The sequence below is a fragment of the Lucilia sericata genome, unplaced genomic scaffold (assembly GCF_015586225.1).
Source record: "Lucilia sericata isolate MDLA Ls3-8-SP2 unplaced genomic scaffold, ASM1558622v1 Contig004712F_arrow, whole genome shotgun sequence".
Classification (NCBI taxonomy): domain Eukaryota; kingdom Metazoa; phylum Arthropoda; class Insecta; order Diptera; family Calliphoridae; genus Lucilia; species Lucilia sericata.
Window position 1 is genome coordinate 1 of NW_023997327.1, and position 23,101 is coordinate 23,101.

A 23,101-nucleotide genomic window follows, 5' to 3' on the forward strand; every position below is an offset into this window, starting at 1 on the left:
TAGTCTATAGTCTAGTCTATAGTCTAGTCTATAGTCTAGTCTATAGTCTAGTCTATAGTCTAGTCTAGTCTATAGTCTAGTCTATAGTCTAGTCTATAGTCTAGTCTATAGTCTAGTCTATAGTCTAGTCTATAGTCTAGTCTATAGTCTAGTCTATAGTCTAGTCTATAGTCTAGTCTATAGTCTAGTCTATAGTCTAGTCTATAGTCTAGTCTATAGTCTAGTCTATAGTCTAGTCTATAGTCTAGTCTATAGTCTAGTCTATAGTCTAGTCTATAGTCTAGTCTATAGTCTAGTCTATAGTCTAGTCTATAGTCTAGTCTATAGTCTAGTCTATAGTCTAGTCTATAGTCTAGTCTATAGTCTAGTCTATAGTCTAGTCTATAGTCTAGTCTATAGTCTAGTCTATAGTCTAGTCATATCTAGTCTATAGTCTAGTCTATAGTCTAGTCTATAGTCTAGTCTATAGTCTAGTCTATAGTCTAGTCTATAGTCTAGTCTATAGTCTAGTCTATAGTCTAGTCTATAGTCTAGTCTATAGTCTAGTCTATAGTCTAGTCTATAGTCTAGTCTATAGTCTAGTCTATAGTCTAGTCTATAGTCTAGTCTATAGTCTAGTCTATAGTCTAGTCTATAGTCTAGTCTATAGTCTAGTCTATAGTCTAGTCTATAGTCTAGTCTATAGTCTAGTCTATAGTCTAGTCTATAGTCTAGTCTATAGTCTAGTCTATAGTCTAGTCTATAGTCTAGTCTATAGTCTAGTCTATAGTCTAGTCTATAGTCTAGTCTATAGTCTAGTCTATAGTCTAGTCTATAGTCTAGTCTATAGTCTAGTCTATAGTCTAGTCTATAGTCTAGTCTATAGTCTAGTCTATGTCTAGTAGTCTAGTCTATAGTCTAGTCTATAGTCTAGTCTATCTAGTCTATAGTCCTATAGTCTAGTCTAGTCTAGTCTATAGTCTACTCTATAGTCTAGTCCATAGTCTAGTCTATAGTCCAGTCGACAGTCTAGTCTATAGTCTAGCCTGTACTCTAGTTTATAGTCTGGACTATAGTCTGAACTATAATCTGTATAATCTCTGTATAATCTGATCTATGGTATAGTCTAGCATGTAGTCTAGTCTTTACTCTAGTTTATAGTCCTTTCTATGGCGTAGTCTATAGTTTAGTCTATAGTCTCATCTGTATTATAGTCTAGCATAGTCCGCAGTCTAGTCTAGTATTTCAAGTACTCACCCTTATTTTTACGTCCCAACCAACGATTGAGCGTTGAAAATCCCGATTTACTCATGCTGATGGTTAACGAGGAAACTCGCTCCCCAGTTATAATTCAAAATATACAACAGAATCTCCTTAAATGTAAAAAAGTTGCCGTAAATCTTCTTGTTTTTCCAATTACTGAGTCGTTCTCAAAATTTGCACACATTTAAACGAACTTCATGGCGATTTTCTGAAACTATAGATGACTTTTCAAAATATGGTGCAATTTTTTTTTTTTCAAGAATTTAGCCGTGGGTTTTTATTTCTGCTGATTCTTTCAATTAATTACGTACAACTGCTAGAACTCTGTTTTAAATTTTCTAGTTTAACTGTAAATAGAGAAAGAGAGAAAAAAAACCGAACTGATTAAGAAAATTTTGCCCGTTTACGTAGAGATATATATAGAAAAAAATCTTATCTTAAAAATCAAGGCAATAAAGTATAAGTATATGGCTAATATTTATTTAAAATATACGTTAACAGAAATTAAAATAGTATAAAATGGAAAATATTAATTGTTTAGCGAATTTTTTTTAAACATTATTGTTATCAAAGTTGTAGTATTTCTTTTCAGTTTTTTTTTTCTGCTCTAAAGATTATGTCAATACCAGTCAGTTTCAATTTCTTTGATATTATATTTTTTATCTTTAATAGATTAGATGATGATGGTATTTATGATTGGAAAAACAGGGAGGAACAGATAATGTTAGATAGTTATAAGAAGTATGCCTTGAGAAGAGTCATATAGACTAGAGTATAGTCCGGTTTGTAGTTTGATCTACAAGTTTTGTTCAGAAAGACCGCACTTTGTAGCCTAGTCTCGACTATAGACAGATCTATGATCTAGACTAAAGACTGATATGTAGTGTGAGCTATAGTCAAAACTGATCAATAGTCTAAAACATAGAGTGATCTATAATATAGACTACAGACAGACTGATCTATAGGGTCGATAATATATTATTGATCTATATGTTAAACTATAGACTGATCTATAGGCTAGACTATAGGCAAGACCATAGACTGATCTACAGTCTAAACTATAGACTGATCTAAAAGCTAGACTGTAAACTAATTTATATTGTAGATTATAGCCTGATCTATTATAGACTGAGATTATAGACTGATCTATAGCGTAGACTATAGACAGATCAATAGAGTAGTCTATACTGATCTATGGCATAAACTATGATCAGTAAAATAGACTATAGACTGATCTTTAGTGTAGAAAATAAACTGAACTATAGGTTAGACTGCAGACTAAACTATAGACTGATCTGTAGCCAAAACTAAAGATTGACATATAGGCTAGACTATAGAATGATGTATAAGCTAGACTACAGGTTGATCTATGTTTAGTATAGGTTATAGACTGATCTATAGTGGAGACTATATAGTCAACACTATAGATTAGTCTATAGGCTAGACTTTATACTAATCTATAGTGCAGACTATGATCAATAAGCTAGACTATAGATTTATAGGCTACAATATAGACTGAGTGACAAACTATACTATAAACTGATCTGTAGAGTAGACTTTTGGCTATAGACTGCTCTATATGATTTAGACTATACCCTGATCTATAGCCTAAACTGTAGATTGATCAATAGTCTAAATACATATAGATTACTAGACTATATAGACTAAATAAGTTAGACTAAATAAGTTAGATAGTCCAAACTATAGACTGATCGATAAGCTATATTATGGACTATAGAGTAATCTATAGTCTGTACTAGACTGATCTATAGTCTTGACTATTGACTGATCATTAGTCTAATCTATAATATGTGCTCTAGACTGAACTCTAGTCTAGACTATAGAGTGCTAATCGATAGTCTTGACTGATCTATAGTCCTGACTATAAACTGGTCTATGTCTGGACTATAGACTGTTCATTTGTTTCGACAATAGAATTATATATAATCTGAACTATATTATGATCTATAGTCTGGACTATAGAATGATATATAATGATCTATAGTCTGGACTATATAATGATCTATTGTCTGGACTATAGAATGATCTATAGTTTTGGCTATAGAATGATCTATAGTCTGGACTATAGAATGATCTATAGTATGGACTATAGATTGATCTATATTCTGGGACTATAGAATGATCTATAGTCTGGACTATAGAATGATCTTTAGTCTGGACTATGAAATGATCTATAGTCTGGACTACAGAATGATTTATAATCTGGACTATAAAATGGTATATAGTTTGGACTATAGAATGATCTATAGTCTGGGCTATAGAATGATCTATAATCTGGACTATAGAATGATCTACAGTCTGGACTATAGAATGATCTACAGTCTGGACTATAGAATGATCTACAGTCTGGAATATAGAATGATCTACAGTCTGGACTATAGAATGATCTATAGTCTGGACTATAGAATGCTCTATAGTCTGGACTATAGACTGATCTAATGTCTGGACTATAGTTGCTTCTCTAGGTCATTAAAAGGACAGTATTAGAGCTTAATATATGTTTAAACATTTTAATCACTTTTAAATATATTTGACAAAACTTTAAGCTTTAAATTTATAGCATTTACAGACAAGTTTTTGTTTGCTGCCAAATGTCTATCAATTATTAACTTAATGACAAATTGTTTAACAATTTTTTAATTTTTTTATAAAAAATAAACACAATTTCAAAAAAAATATTTTAATAATAGTATTTATGACTTTTTGACATAAAATTGGACGTGACTGAATGTTTTATTCGGTATTTTTTGCATTTTTATGGTATTTTTTTTATAACGACTAAATATTAAAACATAAATGCTGTTATTAACTTATAATTAAATTTAAACGTTAATTATAAGAGAAACTTGCACTTTTAAATTTTTTATGAAGAAATTAAAATATTTTTATTTTAACGAAAATTTTTTAGATTTTTAGCACTTTTTTCTTAATGGTTTTTGGGGTTTAACTTTGGAAGTTAATAAAAATTAAAGTTTGTTGAAATGTTGGTTCGACAGTTGACAGAGTAATTAATATAGAATTAAATTAAAATTTTATAAAATTAAGTAGATTAATGATGATTAATTGCTTTATTATTTATTAAAATTTTTGAAGGAACGGTGTAAATTGCGTAAACTTTTACTTTATCTATTTTAACAATTTCTTCACTTTTTTTTTTATAAATTCAAACATATCAAGTTATTTATTTAATTAATGACAAATAAACTCTTGTAATTATTTTCGCACTTGAATTTATTTAAAAAAAAATTAAAGGAAAAAACCTAGATTTTTTCTTTAAATTCTTATAATTTACGTTTTACGTTTCACTATCTATAAAACAATACTAAAAAATATAATTATTTGTTTAACATCTTCTCCACAATATTGATAAAATTTATAAACATTTCTCTATCTCTATTATAAAAAAAAAACAATAAAAATTCTCTGAAAAAAATTTACCTTAACTAATTAATACCTTTTTGATTCATCAAGATTTTATTTCAAATACCTTTACTTAAAAAACAACTTGTCTCCCTCTCTATAAATTAAGCTTTTAATTAAAGCTTTTTTTCAAAATTCTTTACTTTACTCTGTAGCTCTGTTGTGTTAAAATGAGTAATAATTATTTAAAACTAATTTTCTACACATATTTTTGTTTTATATCAGAAAAAAAAGATGAGTTAATCGTTAAAAATGTTTTTATATTGTAATTAATTGAAAAATAAAAATCACGTAGTAGAATCTAAGGAATCCCATAAATCCAGCTGTTTGTTATTGATTTGTGTTGTTATTTTTTTTTCATATTTATACAGTTGATGTTGAAAATTATGGCAGGAATTTAAATTACTTTTTAATAGTTAAAATGGGGAAATTTTGCATAAGTTAAATAATAAAGTTTAAGGTTAGAATTGAAAATTTGTTAAATTTGCTGTACAGAAAGCATGAAGGACTAGGATTGACTGATCTATAAGCTAAACTAAAGACTGATCTATAGGCTAGACTATAGACAGATCTTTAGGCTAGACTATAGACTGATCTGTAGGCTTGATTACAGAATAATTATAGGCTAGACTATAGAATGTTCTGTAAGCTAGACTAAAGACTGATCTATAGGCTAATCTATAGGCTAGACTGTAACATTATCTGTAACTTATCTAAAGGCTAGAATATACACTGTCTCTAAGCTAGACTATAGACTGATCTATAGGCTAGATTACAGAATGATTATAGGCTAGATTACAGAATGATTATAGGCTAGACTATAGAATGATCTGTACGCTAGACTAAAGACTATACAGTCTAGCCTATAGACTGATCTATAGGCTAGACTGTAGACTGATCTATAGACTAGACTATGTACTTATCTTTAGGCTAGACTATAGACTGTAGTGTAAACTGATCTATAGGCTAGACTATATACAGATCTTTAAGCTATACTATAGACTATTCTATAGGTAAGGCTATAGACTGATCTACAGGCTGTAGACTGATCTACAGGTTATATTATAGACTGATCTATAGGTTAGACTACAGACTGATCTAAAGACTAATCTCTAGGCTAGATTATAGACTGATCTATAGGCTAGACTACAGACTGATCTATAGGCTAGACTATAGAATGATCTGTAGGATAGATCTATAGACTAGTCTATAGACTGATCGGTAAACTAGACTACAGACTGATCTATAGACTAGACTATAAACTGATCTAAAGGTTAGAATATACACTGATCTCTAGGCTAGACTATAGACTGATCTATAGGCTAGAATATAGAATGATCTGTAAGCTAGACTAAAAACTGATCTGTAGGCTAGACTGTAAACTGGCCTATAGACTAGACTATGGACTTATCTTTAGGCTAAACTATAAACTGATCTACAGGCTAGACTATAGCCTAATCTATAGTGTAAACGATAGACTGATTCATAGGTTGGACTATAGACTGATCTATGGGCTGGACTATAAACTGATCAATCTATAAGATCTATAAGCTGACTAGACAACTGCACAAACTATGGTTCAGAATAATGACTATCGTCACGACTATAAGACTAGAATATAGTCCAGATTACTGATTAGATAATAGTTCAGACTTTAAACCAGATTTTAGTAAAGATTATAGATCGCACTGTAGGCTATACATTGGTCCACACAGTATAGTAGACAATAGTTCAAACTACAGTTCAGGATATAGACTACAGCCCAGAATATGTATACAATAGTTCAGATTATAGACATACTTTAGACTATAAAGTAAATCAGTTTATATATCAGACTATAGACTAGACAATAGTTCAGACTATAGTGGGAACTGTAGACTAGACAATAGACCAGGCTAAAGTGCAGAAAGCAAACTTTATTACAGAACATTTGATAGTCCAGACTATGAATAAGAATATGTTCCACATTATAGACCAGACCATAGACAATACAATACACTATAATACATATAGTCCGAATTATAGACTAGGAGGTAGTAAATTGGTCTATAGTCCAGACTATAAAGCAAACTTTTTTATAGATTATAGACCGGATTATTGTTCGAACTAAATACTATATGATAGTCCGCGAATTTGCGGACGAGTTTAAGTGAAATTAGTCTGTAAAGTAGTCCATTCGCCAGTTTATGGACTATAGTTTAGAAAAGTGTATAAAGAGCACTATGGGGAAGTTTTTGTATGAATTTATAGACGAGTTTACAGAAGAGTTTTTAGGCAAGTTTACATAAAAATTTGATGGTAAGTTTTTTATTATTTTATAGCCGAGTCTATAGAAGTGTTTACAGACGAGTTTATAGATGCTTTTATAAGCGGGAAGGAGTCTAAAGCCGAGCTCTTAGACGAGTTTATAGAGAAGTTAATAGATAAGTTTATAGATTAGTATATAGAAGAGTTTGTAGACTAGTCTGAGAAGTGTTAATAGACGAGTTTGTCGACAAGTTTATAGAAATGTTTTTAGACGAGTCTTTACACTAAATTGTAGACGAGTCTGTAGACGAATTTATAGCCAAGTTTACATATGATTCATAGATGAGTCTATAGACGAGTTTTTAAACGATTTTGTAGGCGAGTCTATAGAAGTTTTTAGAAACGATTTAAAGGCTAGTTAAAATACGACTATATAAACAAGTCTATAGCTGTGCCTTATATTCGCCTTACGGGCTAGTTTTTAGACGAGTGTATAGTTTATAGACGAGTTTATATACGACTGTAAAAACTCGACTCTGAAGCTAATTGACTAGTCAAACGTCTGTGTAACTGGTTTAGACTATGTTGATGTTTTTGGACGATACTAAAGGCAAGTTTATAGACGAGTCAATTGGAAATTATGGGGACAAGTTTGTAAACAACTTTTAGATAACATAATTGACGAGTTTATAGATCGAATGACATATAAGTTTGTGGCCAATTACATACCAGTTTATAGACGAGTTTTTAGTAATTTTTATAGTCGAGTTTATTAAAAACATTCTAAACTTTTTTATACTCTAGTTTTTTTTGGAAGAAATAATCATAATTAACAAAAAATTCTTGCAAAACTTTAAAATTATGATTTATTTCCATTTCATAAACCTAAGTTCAATGTCAGAACCTTTAGGCGCTTTTAATCTGTCAGAGCGTGTAGGATTTCACAACTCGATAAGCAGTAGACGTTTTTTTTTTTTGTGGTGATAATTATGCTAAATATTTAAATTAGATTCTGGGTATTTTCATTCTAAATGTTTATTTTTTCACACTACGTTGAGTTTAGGTTACAGAATATAAATAAAATATGAAAAGAAAATAACTAAAGCAAAAATTATCTAATAAGAGCACGTGCCTTAAAAAAAAAAAAATTATATGATTTATTTAAAAGGTTTTTTTCGAGAAGTTTTATTTCTTAATTGATAAACAAATTTAGGCTGTATTTAGGTCTTTTTTGGGGGTTTAATCTTTAGGGTAAGAATTTATCTTTGAAGGTTATGGTATAGTTCAAAATCAAGGTTAAAATTTTGTCATTATTTTTGTTTTTTGATAACTTTATCTTGTTTGTTATTTTAAATTGAATTTATTATTAAAGTTATTTCTTATATATAAAATACTTATGAATATCATTTAATCTATTTTGTTTAACTTTTTACGCATATTTCTTTTAATATGAATTTTTATATGAATCATGATATTAAGGGGAATTTCTTTCTATTTAACCACAAAAATCGTAAAGACCCCAAAGTATTTGAAAAAAAAAAAACTAATTAATAATTCCGAAAACATAGCAAATTATATTAAAAATTCCAAAATAGATTTCATTCATAAATATACTTAATTTTTTTCAGTGCAGTTTCGAAAAGTACTTTTCCATTATTGTTTTGAGTTTTAACGAGTTTATAGACGAATTAAGTTAGTTTACAGATAAATTTTTAAGCGAATTAAAACATACGAGTTTTCGACGAGTTCGTTTTGTGTGTAGACGAGTTTTAAGACTAGTTTTTATATACATTTTTATAGACAAGTGAGTACATGAGTATACAGTTGAGTTTCTTTACGAGTTTGTAGACGAGTTAATTCAGTTTATAGGCGAATTAATACATGAGTATTTCGACGAGTTTTTATTTGAGTGTACATTCGAGTTTGTTAAAAAGTTTCTACATGAGTCAATTGAATTTATAGAGGAAATTTTAGGTTAATTAAAAAACTAATTTTTCGACGAGTTTGTTTTGAGGCTAAACGAGTTTGCGTATGAGCTTCTAGTCGAGTTTTTATTTGAGTATATATACGATTGTGTAGATGAGGCAATAGTCGAGTACCTTGACAAGTCTGTATACGAGTTAATTGGGTATATATATATGAATTTAGAGCCAAATATACGCAGAAGATTTTCGACGAGTTGTGATATGAGCCTACAGCCGAGGACAGAGGAAGATTAGATTAGTGGTTAGGGTTCTAGTATGGAAGACTGAAGGGCGTGGGTTGGATTCCCATCTGAGGCACTGAGAAAGGAGCGCACAACAGTTCCGATGGAGGCCTAGGTGTATTTAATCTTCCTCCAAACTAACAATGGAGCAAACAGACGAACGAACGAACGAACGAACGAACGAACCGAAACGAACGAACGAACGAACGAAGACGAACGAACGAACGAACGAAAGAACGAACGAACGAACGAAACGAACGAACGAACGACGAAACGAACGAACGACGAACGAACGAACGACGAACGAACGAACGAACGAACGAACGAAGAACGAACGAACGAACGAACGAACGAACGAACGAACGAACGAACGAACGAAAACGAACGAACGAACGAACGAAACGAACGAACGAACGAACGAACGAACGAACGAACGAAAAACGAACGAACGAACGAACGAACGAACGAACGAACGAACGAACGAACGAACGAACGAACGAACGAACGAACGAACGAACGAACGAACGAACGAACGAACGAACGAACGAACGAACGAACGAACGAACGAACGAACGAAGAACGAACGAACGAACGAACGAACGAAGAACGAACGAACGAAACGAACGAACGAACGAACGAACGAACGAACAACGAACGAACGAACGAAAACGAACGAACGAACGAACGAACGAACGAACAACGAACGAACAACGAACGAACGAACAAAACGAACGAACGAAACGAACGAACGAACGAACGAACGAAGAACGAACGAAACGAACGAACGAACGAACGAACGAACGAACGAAACGAACGAACGAACGAACGAACGAACGAACGAAACGAACGAACGAACGAAACGAACGAACGAACACGAACGAACGAACGAACGAACGAACGAACGAACGAACGAACGAACGAACGAACGAAACGAACGAACGAACGAACGAACGAACGAAACGAAAGAACGAACGAACGAACGAACGAAGAACGAACGAACGAACGAACGAACGAACGAACGAACGAACGAACGAACGAACGAACGAACGAACAACGAACGAACGAACGAACGAAAACGAACGAACGAACGAACGAACGAACGAACGAACGAACGAACGAACGAACGAACGAACGAACGAACGAACGAACGAAACGAACGAACGAACGAACGAACGAACGAACGAACGAAACGAACGAACGAACTAACGAACGAACGAACGAACGAAAACGAACGAACGAACGAACGAACGAACGAACGAACGAACGAACGAACTAACGAACAAACGAACGAACGAACTAAAACAAAGAACGAACGAACTAACTAACTAACGAACGAACTAACGAACGAACGAACAACGAAACGAACGAACGAAACTAACGAAGAACGAAAAACGAACTAACGAACGAACGAACTAACGAAACTAACGAACGAACGAACAACTAACTAAAACTAACTAACTAACTAACTAACTAACTAACGAACTAACTAACAACTAACTAAGTAACTAACTAACTAACTACAACTAACTAACTAACTAACTAACTAACTACTAACTAACTAGCTAACTAACTAACTAACTAACTAACTAACTAACGAACTAACTAACTAACTAACTAACTAACAACTAACTAACTAACTAACTAACTAACTAACTAGCTACTAACTAACTAACTAACTAACTAACTAACTAACTAACTAACTAACTAACTAACTAACCTTTATATAAGAGTTTTGTATACATTTTTATATGAGTTTGCAGAAAATTTAGTAAATTTGTCTACAGTCGAGTTTGTTTAAAAGTTTCTAGACGAAATTATTTATATTCTAGACGAAATTTTAGACAAATAGCCAAAGGCATTTATGACTTTTTAGACCAGTTGTAGATGAGTTATTAAGACATATTGTAAACAATTTTATAGAAGATTTCATTACCTAATTAAATAAATTTCTGACAGTGTAATTTGAGAATTTTTCCATTATTTGTTTATGGAACTTATTTGTTTATAACTAATAAAATAACTGTTTTGCTAAAATGTTATGCTGTAACTGTTTTATTTCCCTTAAATGCTTGAAAAAAATATAAACAAACTAAAAATATTTAAATAATTTTTGACACCTTGAAAACAAATGGCCATAATTAAAAAGCGTAAAATAAACAAAAAAAAAAAATGAATAAATATAATAAAATTTAAATTTAAATTATTCTAATAAAAAGCCTTATAAACAAATAGAAAAACGGTAAATATCATAAATAGTTAAAAAAACAATTACTATATTTATTATTTATTTGTTTACCAAAATAATTATGATAAAAAAAACAAATTAAAAAGTCATTGAACTTTTATTACAAAGCGAATAAAATACCAATAGAAATAAAACCAAAATTAGTACCAAGTTTGGTACTAAATACAATTTTTATTAAAATAAACCATTTTATTTCTTTAAGTGTGTTCAAACTAAAAATTTATTTAACTCTACAAGACTCATTCTAAATAAAACAATAAATCACAAGAAAAATATTTTTTCATTTCAAATTTTATTTAAAATTTCATAATCTTATAGAATTTAAATTTTCATCAAGATGAAAATATTAATAAAAATCCATTCAAAGTACATATTTTGCTTATAAATAACATGCCAAATCATGATTTACAAAATATTGAAAATAGAAAAACAAAACGTGCAATTTATAAATAGAAACACGCAAAAATTGCAAATGACAATAAATGAATGATAAATATTTAAAAAAATATATAAACAACTACTACATACAATAAATAAGGTAATGACACTGAAAATTCAAAACTATTATGGTTGATAGCACCAGGGTTGCCATTCAGAAAATTTTTGGCGAATTAGCAAAATATTTTTTAGCAGCAATTAATGTCAAGGTTAAGAATTTTTTTATTTATTTGGGGCTGATAAATTCCGAAAAAAACAAAATAGTTATAAACAAATATGGAGAAATTCTTAACAAACATACATACAAATAAATGTCAAGTTTTAAATTTGGGCTAAACTAGATTTTAAACAGATTTGGAAAAGACAAAACTTTTTTTGAAATTCTACAGAAACACAAAAATTTAAAATTAGTGATTCATTGCAAAGTATAGTAAAGCTGGAAGTCTGGTATTTAAACCAGACTATAGACAAGTCTATAATGTGGACTACAGACATTTTCTGGACTCTAGGCTAGTCTGTATTAAAATCTAAAATCTAGTTTGGACTATAGCCTAGTTTATAGTATGGACTATAGCCTGGACTATTACATAGTCTATAGTCTAGTTTATAGTGTAGTCTAGTCTACAGTCTGAACTATAGTCGAGTCTGTAGAATAGCCTATAGTCTAGTCTATGGCCTAGTCTATAGTCTAGTCTATAGTCTAGTCTATAGTCTAGTCTATAGTCTAGTCTATAGTCTAGTCTATAGTCTATTCTATAGTCTAGTCTATAGTCTAGTCTATAGTCTAGTCTATAGTCTATTCTATAGTCTAGTCTATAGTCTAGTCTAGAGTCTAGTCTATAGTCTAGTCTATAGTCTAGTCTATAGTCTAGTCTATAGTCTAGTCTATAGTCTAGTTTATAGTCTAGTCTATAGTCTAGTCTATGGTCTAGTCTATAGTCTAGTCTATAGTCTAGTCTATAGTCTATAGTCTAGTCTATAGTCTAGTCTATAGTCTAGTCTATAGTCTAGTCTATAGTCTAGTCTATAGTCTAGTCTATAGTCTAGTCTATAGTCTATTCTATAGTCTAGTCTATAGTCTAGTCTATAGTCTAGTCTATAGTCTAGTCTATGGTCTAGTCTATAGTCTAGTCTATAGTCTAGTCTCTAGTCTAGTCTATAGTCTAGTCTATAGTCTAGTCTATAGTCTAGTCTATAGTCTAGTCTATAGTCTAGTCTATAGTCTAGTCTATAGTCTAGTCTATAGTCTAGTCTATAATCTAGTCTATAATCTAGTCTATAATCTGGTCTATTAGTCTAGTCTATAGTCTAGTCTATGGTCTAATCTATAGTCTAGTCCATAGTCTAGTCTATAGTCTAGTCTATAGTCTAGTCTATAGTCTAGTCTATAGTCTAGTCTATAGTCTAGTCTAGTCTAGTCTATAGTCTAGTCTATAGTCTAGTCTATAGTCTAGTCTATAGTCTAGTCTATAGTCAGTCTATAGTTAGTCTATAGTCTAGCTATAGTCTAGTCTATAGTCTAGTCTATAGTCATAGTTCTATAGTCTAGTCTATAGTCTAGTCTATAGTCTAGTCTATAGTCTAGTCTATAGTCTAGTCTATAGTCTAGTCTATAGTCTAGTCTATAGTCTAGTCTATAGTCTAGTCTATAGTCTAGTCTATAGTCTAGTCTATAGTCTAGTCTATAGTCTAGTCTATAGTCTAGTCTATAGTCTAGTCTATAGTCTAGTCTATAGTCTAGTCTATAGTCTAGTCTATAGTCTAGTCTATAGTCTAGTCTATAGTCTAGTCTATAGTCTAGTCTATAGTCTAGTCTATAGTCTAGTCTATAGTCTAGTCTATAGTCTAGTCTATAGTCTAGTCTATAGTCTAGTCTATAGTCTAGTCTATAGTCTAGTCTATAGTCTAGTCTATAGTCTAGTCTATAGTCTAGTCTATAGTCTAGTCTATAGTCTAGTCTATAGTCTAGTCTATAGTCTAGTCTATAGTCTAGTCTATAGTCTAGTCTATAGTTTAGTCTATAGTCTAGTTTATAGTCTAGGTCTATAGTCTTGTCTACAGTCCATAGTATAGACTATAGTCTTGTCTACAGTCCATAGATAGACTATAGTCTTGTCTACAGTCCATAGTATAGAATATAGTCAGATCTATAGTCTTGTCTATAGTCTGGACTATAGCCTAGCATATAGTCTTGAGTATGGTGTAGTCTGTTGTATGGACTCTGATCTAGCGTATAGTGTATATTTTATTTTGGACCCTAGTCTAGTCTATGGTTTGGACTTTGATCTTGTCTATAGTCTACTTGAAAGTCTGGTTTATAGTCTAAATCATATTCTGGACTATAGTTTGGATTATAGTCTTGCATATATTCCGGATTTTAATCAAGTATATAATGTGCATTATACTGTAGCTGTAGTCCCAACAGATCTTGTGAATAATCTGAACTGTGATCAAGTCCGTGGTCTATATGATAGTTTAGTCTGGATTGTGGTATGGTCTATAGTCTGGACGGTAGTTAGGTCAGCTTTTTGGACTGTTAGTAGTACATAGACTTTGCTATAATCTAGTGTATAGTTTGGTTTATATTTTTTTAGGATATAACCGTTCTTTTAAAACTGTTTGTTATGTGAATGTACCTGTTTCCAATTTACAGTTTGAAGTAGATGTTTAGGTTTTCCTGTTATACTGCGTCTGGTATTTTTGAATATTCTTACAACTGAACACTTTGGGGTTGTTTCGAAACCCTTTTTTTTAATTGAGCACTTTTTGCAATTGAACATTAATTTATTTACGTAATTTTTGTTTTATATTTTTTTAATCAAATTTTAATTATTTTTGTTTGTTTCCTTCAAACTTTTTTTAATTAAATTCACTATTTTTTTTAGTCGTTATTTATTTTCGCATATTCGTTTGTAGATAATCTTTTTAAAATTATCTCTAGAATTAAATAAGAAAAAGAAAAAACGTTAAAAAGATTATGAAAATTAAAATAGAATATTTTTTTAACTAAAAGCACAAGAGACTTTTTTAACTACCAAGAATTAAAGTGAAACTTGGCCAAATGACACGTTACAACTGAAAATATTTGCAAAATGAAACATTGACAGAACCGCATACCAGCACATGGGTCTACGGCAACAACAACTAAAACAGTATAAATAAACAACAACACCAAAGTTAAATAAAATATATTGTACTTCAAATTAAGGTAGACGGTAGTCGCTATATTTGAAACTGATAAGAACACCACAAAATTATATTTTTTATAGAGTCTTAACATTTATGGGTGGGTTATGGAAAGAGCACAACAACAACCACAACATTTACTAAAAATATAAAATAACAATCTTTTGATTCCAAAAAAACAAAACGTTAATTATTTTCTTATATTTTTTTGGGTGGTGTTTTGGCTAATGCGTGAAAGAAATTTTCTTAATCAAAAAACTACCCCAACAAAATTTTGATGGCTTTCTAATCAAAATGTTACAAATCAGCCAGAAAATCCCTTAAAATCAGGGTGAAATCAATTAGGGAATTAAAAACAGAAATTTGTAATAAAATTATGGAGGAAAAAGTGAAATGAAGGACTTTTTTTGTTAAACACTTTAGGAAAATTAGAAACTAATCTGATTTACTTACTGCTATAAGGATATGTGGACTGATTGAAAAGTACCTGAAAGAAAATAAAAATACATATTTGTATTAAAAATATTGATATTAAATAAAAATATTTATATATAAATATATATATATATACTATATACTAGTCTATAGTCTAGTCTATAGTCTAGTCTATAGTCTAGTCTATAGTCTAGTCTATAGTCTAGTCTATAGTCTAGTCTATAGTCTGGTCTATAGTCTAGTCCATAGTCTAGTCAATAGTCTAGTCTATAGTCTAGTCTATAGTCTAGTCTATAGTCTAGTCTATAGTCTAGTCCATAGTCTAGTCAATAGTCTAGTCTATAGTCTAGTCTATAGCCTATCTATAGTCTAGTCTATGTCTAGTCTAGTCTATAGTCTAGTCTATAGTCTAGTCTATAGTCTAGTCTATAGTCTAGTCTATAGTCTAGTCTATAGTCTAGTCTATAGTCTAGTCTATAGTCTAGTCTATAGTCTAGTCTATAGTCTAGTCTATAGTCTAGTCTATAGTCTAGTCTATAGTCTAGTCTATAGTCTAGTCTATAGTCTAGTCTATAGTCTAGTCTATAGTCTAGTCTATAGTCTAGTCTATAGTCTAGTCTATAGTCTAGTCTATAGTCTAGTCTATAGTCTAGTCTATAGTCTAGTCTATAGTCTAGTCTATAGTCTAGTCTATAGTCTAGTCTATAGTCTAGTCTATAGTCTAGTCTATAGTCTAGTCTATAGTCTAGTCTATAGTCTAGTCTATAGTCTAGTCTATAGTCTAGTATATGTCTAGTCTATAGTCTAGTCTATAGTCTAGTCTATAGTCTAGTCTATAGTCTAGTCTATAGTCTAGTCTATAGTCTAGTCTATAGTCTGGTCTATAGTCTAGTCCATAGTCTAGTCAATAGTCTAGTCTATAGTCTAGTCTATAATCTAGTCTATAGCATTCGTCGAAGTTAGATCCAAGTATCTTGGAAGTGATGTTATTCCGGAAATAACATTCTTAACCAACACCGATTGGAAGATTCTTAGGAATACGTCCAGGAAAACTGAGTTTCTGAACATGGAAAAATAATACATTCAATGAACATTTTCTTTTTTTTTTTTCTTGAATTGGAGCGCACAACAGGCCCGATAGTGGCCTAGGTGTATTTCTTCGGATTTGATGTAGTATACATCCTCCTATCAACCTAACCTCACCTAGTCTATAGTCTAGTCTAATCTATAGTCTAGTCTAATATCTATAGTCTAGTCTATAGTCTAGTCTAGTCTAGTCTATAGTCTCGTCTATCGCCTAGTCTATAGTCTAGTCTATAGTCTAGTCTATAGTATGTCTATGTCTAGTCTATAGTCTAGTCTTATAGTCTAGTCTATAGTCTAGTCTATAGTCTAGTCTATCTAGTCTATAGTCTAGTCTATAGTCTAGTCTATAGTCTAGTCTATAGTCTAGTCTATAGTCTAGTCTATAGTCTAGTCTATAGTCTAGTCTATAGTCTAGTCTATAGTCTAGTCTATAGTCTAGTCTATAGTCTAGTCTATAGTCTAGTCTATAGTCTAGTCTATAGTCTAGTCTATAGTCTAGTCTATAGTCTAGTCTATAGTCTAGTCTATAGTCTAGTCTATAGTCTAGTCTATAGTCTAGTCTATAGTCTAGTCTATAGTCTAGTCTATAGTCTAGTCTATAGTCTAGTCTATAGTCTAGTCTGTAGTCAAGTCTATAGTCTAGTCTATAGTCTAGTCTATAGTCTAGTCTATAGTCTAGTCTATAGTCTAGTCTATAGTCTAGTCTATAGTCTAGTCTATAGTCTAGTCTATAGTCTAGTCTATAGTCTAGTCTATAGTCTAGTCTATAGTCTAGTCTATAGTCTAGTCTATAGTCTAGTCTATAGTCTAGCCTATAGTCTAGTCTATAGTCTAGTCTATAGTCTAGTCTATAGTCTAGTCTATAGTCTAGTCTATAGTCTAGTCTATAGTCTAGTCTATAGTCTGGTCTATAGTCTAGTCCATAGTCTAGTCAATAGTCTAGTCTATAGTCTAGTCTATAGTCTAGTCTATAGTCTAGTCTATAGTCTAGTCCATAGTCTAGTCAATAGTGTAGTCTATAGTCTAGTCTATAGCCTATCTATAGTCTAGTCTATAGTCTAGTCTATAGTCTAGTCTATAGTCTAGTCTATAGTCTAGTCTATAGTCTAGTCTATAGTCTAGTCTATAGTCTAGTCTATAGTCTAGTCTATAGTCTAGTCTATAGTCTAGTCTATAGTCTAGTCTATAGTCTAGTCTATAGTCTAGTCTATAGTCTAGTCTATAGTCTAGTCTATAGTCTAGTCTATAGTCTAGTCTATAGTCTAGTCTATAGTCTAGTCTATAGTCTAGTCTATAGTCTAGTCTATAGTCTAGTCTATAGTCTAGTCTATAGTCTAGTCTATAGTCTAGTCTATAGTCTATAGTCTAGTCTATAGTCTAGTCTATAGTCTAGTCTATAGTCTAGTCTATAGTCTAGTCTATAGTCTAGTCTATAGTCTAGTCTATAGTCTAGTCTATAGTCTAGTCTATAGTCTAGTCTATAGTCTAGTCTATAGTCTAGTCTATAGTCTAGTCTATAGTCTAGTCTATAGTCTAGTCTATAGTCTAGTCTATAGTCTAGTCTATAGTCTAGTCTATAGTCTAGTCTATAGTCTAGTCTATAGTCTAGTCTATAGTCTAGTCTATAGTCTAGTCTATAGTCTAGTCTATAGTCTAGTCTATAGTCTAGTCTATAGTCTAGTCTATAGTCTAGTCTATAGTCTAGTCTCTAGTCTAGTATAGTCTAGTCTATAGTCTAGTCTATAGTCTAGTCTATAGTCTATAGTCTAGTCTATAGTCTAGTCTATAGTCTAGTCTATAGTCTAGTCTATAGTCTAGTCTATAGTCTAGTCTATAGTCTAGTCTATAGTCTAGTCTATAGTCTAGTCTATAGTCTAGTCTATAGTCTAGTCTATAGTCTAGTCTATAGTCTAGTCTATAGTCTAGTCTATAGTCTAGTCTATAGTCTAGTCTATAGTCTAGTCTATAGTCTAGTCTATAGTCTAGTCTATAGTCTAGTCTATAGTCTAGTCTAGTCTAGTCTATAGTCTCGTCTATAGTCTAGCCTATAGTCTAGTCTATAGTCTAGTCTAGACTATAGTCTAGTCTATAGTCTAGTCTATAGTCTAGTCTATAGTCTAGTCTATAGTCTAGTCTATAGTCTAGTCTATAGTCTAGTCTATAGTCTAGTCTATACTCTATAGTCTTGTCTATAGTCTAGTCTATAGTCTTGTCTATAGCCTAGTCTATAGTCTAGTATAGACTAGACTATAGACAAGACTATAGACTAGACTATAGACTAGACTATAGATAGGCTATAGACTAGACTATAGACTACACTATTGACTAGACTATGGACTAGACTATAGACTAGACTATAGACTAGACTATAGACTAGACTATAGACTAGACTATAGACTAGACTATAGACTAGACTATAGACTAGACTGTAGACTAGACTATAGACTAAACTATAGGCTAGACTATATACTAGACTTTAGACTAGACTATATACTAGACTTTAGACTAGGCTATAGAATAGACTTTAGACTACACTTTAGACTATAGACTACACTATAACCCTTGGTTCTAATAGTAATTCCTTTAGTTTTTATAAGGCGACACCTGTGCTATCTATTTGTTTTCATAAGTGATGTTAAAATAACATCAATAACGTTTTGTTTTATTGTTTTGTATTATAAAGTTTAAAATAAACTATAAATTTTTTTTTTGCTGTCTTATTATCTTATCATGGCGTCAAATACTTTTCATTTTAGTATCTTTTCAAAAAGGAGACTGATATTTTTTATTAAAATAAATATAAATTTATGACTCTTCACGATTTTATAATGATTTTTGTATATATGTTTATAGAATTACAAATAAAAATTTTTATTCAAAATTCACACTCACTTTTGAAATTGTAAATTTTAAAAAATTGTTAATTTCACCTGTTGTATTGAAATGTTTGTTTTTTTTAGCACAATTAAACGTCTTTTTATTTGCTGTCTAAATTGTTACTAAATAATATAAAGATTTGTTTAATATTCTTAATTTATAATTTAATCATCATTTTGTTGTTGTTCGTTATAGAGGGTGTTTTTGAAACATTAAAAAATTTATAAATTTATTTATTATTTTCTTAATAGATTTGCTTTAGAGAGGGTTTGTTATTCAAAATGAATAGTGGGTTGTAAAGTATAGAATTGTTTATTAATTTGTTAGTAAATACAAAGAAACATCTTCGCTCTGTTTTATTGTTGCAGCAAATACCCTACAATCAGTACTATGTGAAGTACTTAGTCTAATACCAATAAACAAAACTATGACTATACTATATTCTAGACTATAGACTAGTCTATAGACTGGACTATAGGCTAGACTATACACTAGATCACATACTATATTATAGACTAGACTATAGACTGATCTATATAATACACTAGACTAAAGGGTAACCTACTATAGACTAGACTATAGACTAGACTATCGACTAGACTATAGACTAGACTATAGACTAGACTATAGACTAGACCATAGACTAGACTATAGACTAGACTATAGACTAGACTATAGACTAGACTATAGACTAGACTATAGACTAGACTATAGACTAGACTATAGACTAGACTATACACTAGACTATAACTAGATTATAGACTAGACTATAAACTAGACTATAGACTAGACTATAGACTAGACTATAGACTAGACTATACACTAGACTATACTAGATTATAGACTAGACTATAGACTAGACTATAGACTAGAATATAAACTAGACTATAGACTAGACTATAGACTAGACTATAGACTAGACTATAGACTAGACTATAGACTAGACTATAGACTAGACTATAGACTGGACTATAGACTAGACTATAGACTAGACTATAGACTAGACTATAGACTAGACTATAGACTAGACTATAGACTAGACTATAGACTAGACTATAGACTAGACTATAGACTAGACTATAGACTAGACTATAGACTAGACTATAGACTAGACTATAGACTAGACTATAGACTAGACTATAGACTAGACTATAGACTAGACTATAGACTAGACTATAGACTAGACTATAGACTAGACTATAGACTAGACTATAGACTAGACTATAGACTAGACTATAGACTAGACTATAGACTAGACTATAGACTAGACTATAGACTAGACTATAGACTAGACTATAGACAAGACTATAGATTAGACTATAGACTAGACTATAGACTAGACTATAGACTAGACTATAGACTAGACTATAGACTAGACTATAGACTAGACTATAGACTAGACTATAGACACTATAGACTAGACTATAGACTATACTATAGACTAGACTATAGACTAGACTATAGACTAGACTATAGACTAGACTATAGACTAGACTATAGACTAGACTATAGACTAGACTATAGACTAGACTATAGACTAGACTATAGACTAGACTATAGACTAGACTATAGACTAGACTATAGACTAGACTATAGACTAGATAGACAGACTATAGACTAGACTATAGACTATAGACTATAGACGACTATAGACTAGACTATAGACTAGACTATAGACTAGACTATAGACTAGACTATAGACAGACTATAGACTAGACTATAGACTAGACTATAGACTAGACTATAGACTAGACTATAGACTAGACTATAGACTAGACTATAGACTAGACTATAGACTAGACTATAGACTAGACTATAGACTAGACTATAGACTAGACTATAGACTAGACTATAGACTAGACTATAGACTAGACTATAGACTAGACTATAGACTAGACTATAGACTAGACTATAGACTAGACTATAGACTAGACTATAGACTAGACTATAGACTAGACTATAGACTAGACTATAGACTAGACTATAGACTAGACTATAGACTAGACTATAGACTAGACTATAGACTAGACTATAGACTAGACTATAGACTAGACTATAGACTAGACTATAGACTAGACTATAGACTAGACTATAGACTAGACTATAGACTAGACTATAGACTACTATAGACTAGACTATAGACTAGACTATAGACTAGACTATAGACTAGACTATAGACTAACTATAGACTAGACTATAGACTAGACTATAGACTAGACTATAGACTAGACTATAGACTAGACTATAGACTAGACTATAGACTAGACTATAGACTAGACTATAGACTAGACTATAGACTAGACTATAGACTAGACTATAGACTAGACTAGACTAGACTATAGACTAGACTATAGAGTAGCTATAGACTAGACTAGACTATAGAGAAGCTACTAGAATATAGACTAGACTATAGGCCAGGTTATAGGCTAGACTATAGACTAGACTATAGACTAGACTATAGACTAAACTATAGACTAGACTATAGACTAGACTATGGACTAGACTATAGACTAGACTATAGACTAGACTATAGACTAGACTATAGACTAGACTATAGGCTAGATAGCTAGACTATAGACTAGACTATAGACTAGATATAGATAGACTATAGACGACTATAGACTAGACTATAGACTAGACTATAGACTAGACTATAGACTAGACTATAGACTAGACTATAAACTAGACTATAAACTAGACTATAAACTAGACTATAAGACTAGACTATAGACTAGACTATCGATAGACTAGACTAGACTAAGACTAGACTATAGACTAGACTAAGACTAGACTATAGACTAGACTATAACTAGATATAGACTAGACTATAGACTAGAGTAGACTAAGACTATAGACTAGACTATAGACTAGACTATAGACTAGACTATAGACTAGACATAGACTAGAATAGACTAGATTATAGACTAGACTATAGACTAGACTATAGACTAGACTATGAGGACTATAGACTAGACTATAGACTAGACTATAGACTAGACTATAGACTAGACTATAGTAGACTATAGATTAGAACTATAGACTAGACTATAGACTAGACTAGACTAGACTATAGACTAGACTATAGACTAGACTATAGACTAGACTATAGACTAGACTATAGACTAGACTTAGACTATAGACTAGACTATAGACTAGACTATAGACTAGATAGACTAGACTCTAGACTAGACTATAGACTAGACTATAGACTAGACTATAGATAGACTATAGACTAGACTATAGACTAGATATAGACTAGACTATAAGACTAGAATGACTAGACTATAGACTAGACTATAGACGACTATAGACTAGACTATAGACTAGACTATAGACTAGACTATAGACTAGACTACACAGACTAGACTATAGACTGACTATAGACTAGACTATAGACTAGACTATAGACTAGACTATAGACTAGACTATAAACTAGACTATAGACTAGACTATAGACTAGGCTATAGACTAGACTATAGACTAGACTATAGACTAGACTATAGACTAGACTATAGACAAGACTATAGACTAGACTATAGACTAGATTATATACTGACTATAGACTAGACTATAGACTAGGCTATAGACTAGACTATAGACTAGACTATAGACTAGACTATAGACTAGACTATAGACTAGACTAGACTACTAGACTATAGACTAGACTATAGACTAGACTATAGACTAGACTATAGACT

The 23,101-nt window shown here is 31.3% G+C and overlaps 1 long non-coding RNA gene across 1 annotated transcript; it reads right to left on the reverse strand.

Moving 5' to 3' along the window:
• Positions 1 to 1,242: 1,242 nt before the first annotated feature.
• LOC119615272 lies at positions 1,243 to 14,936 on the reverse strand. The gene is made up of 3 exons (XR_005232394.1): positions 14,855 to 14,936; positions 14,456 to 14,756; positions 1,243 to 1,589 (listed from the first exon to the last, which is right to left on the reverse strand). It is a non-coding gene; the product is annotated as an uncharacterized LOC119615272 (long non-coding RNA).
• Positions 14,937 to 23,101: the final 8,165 nt, after the last annotated feature.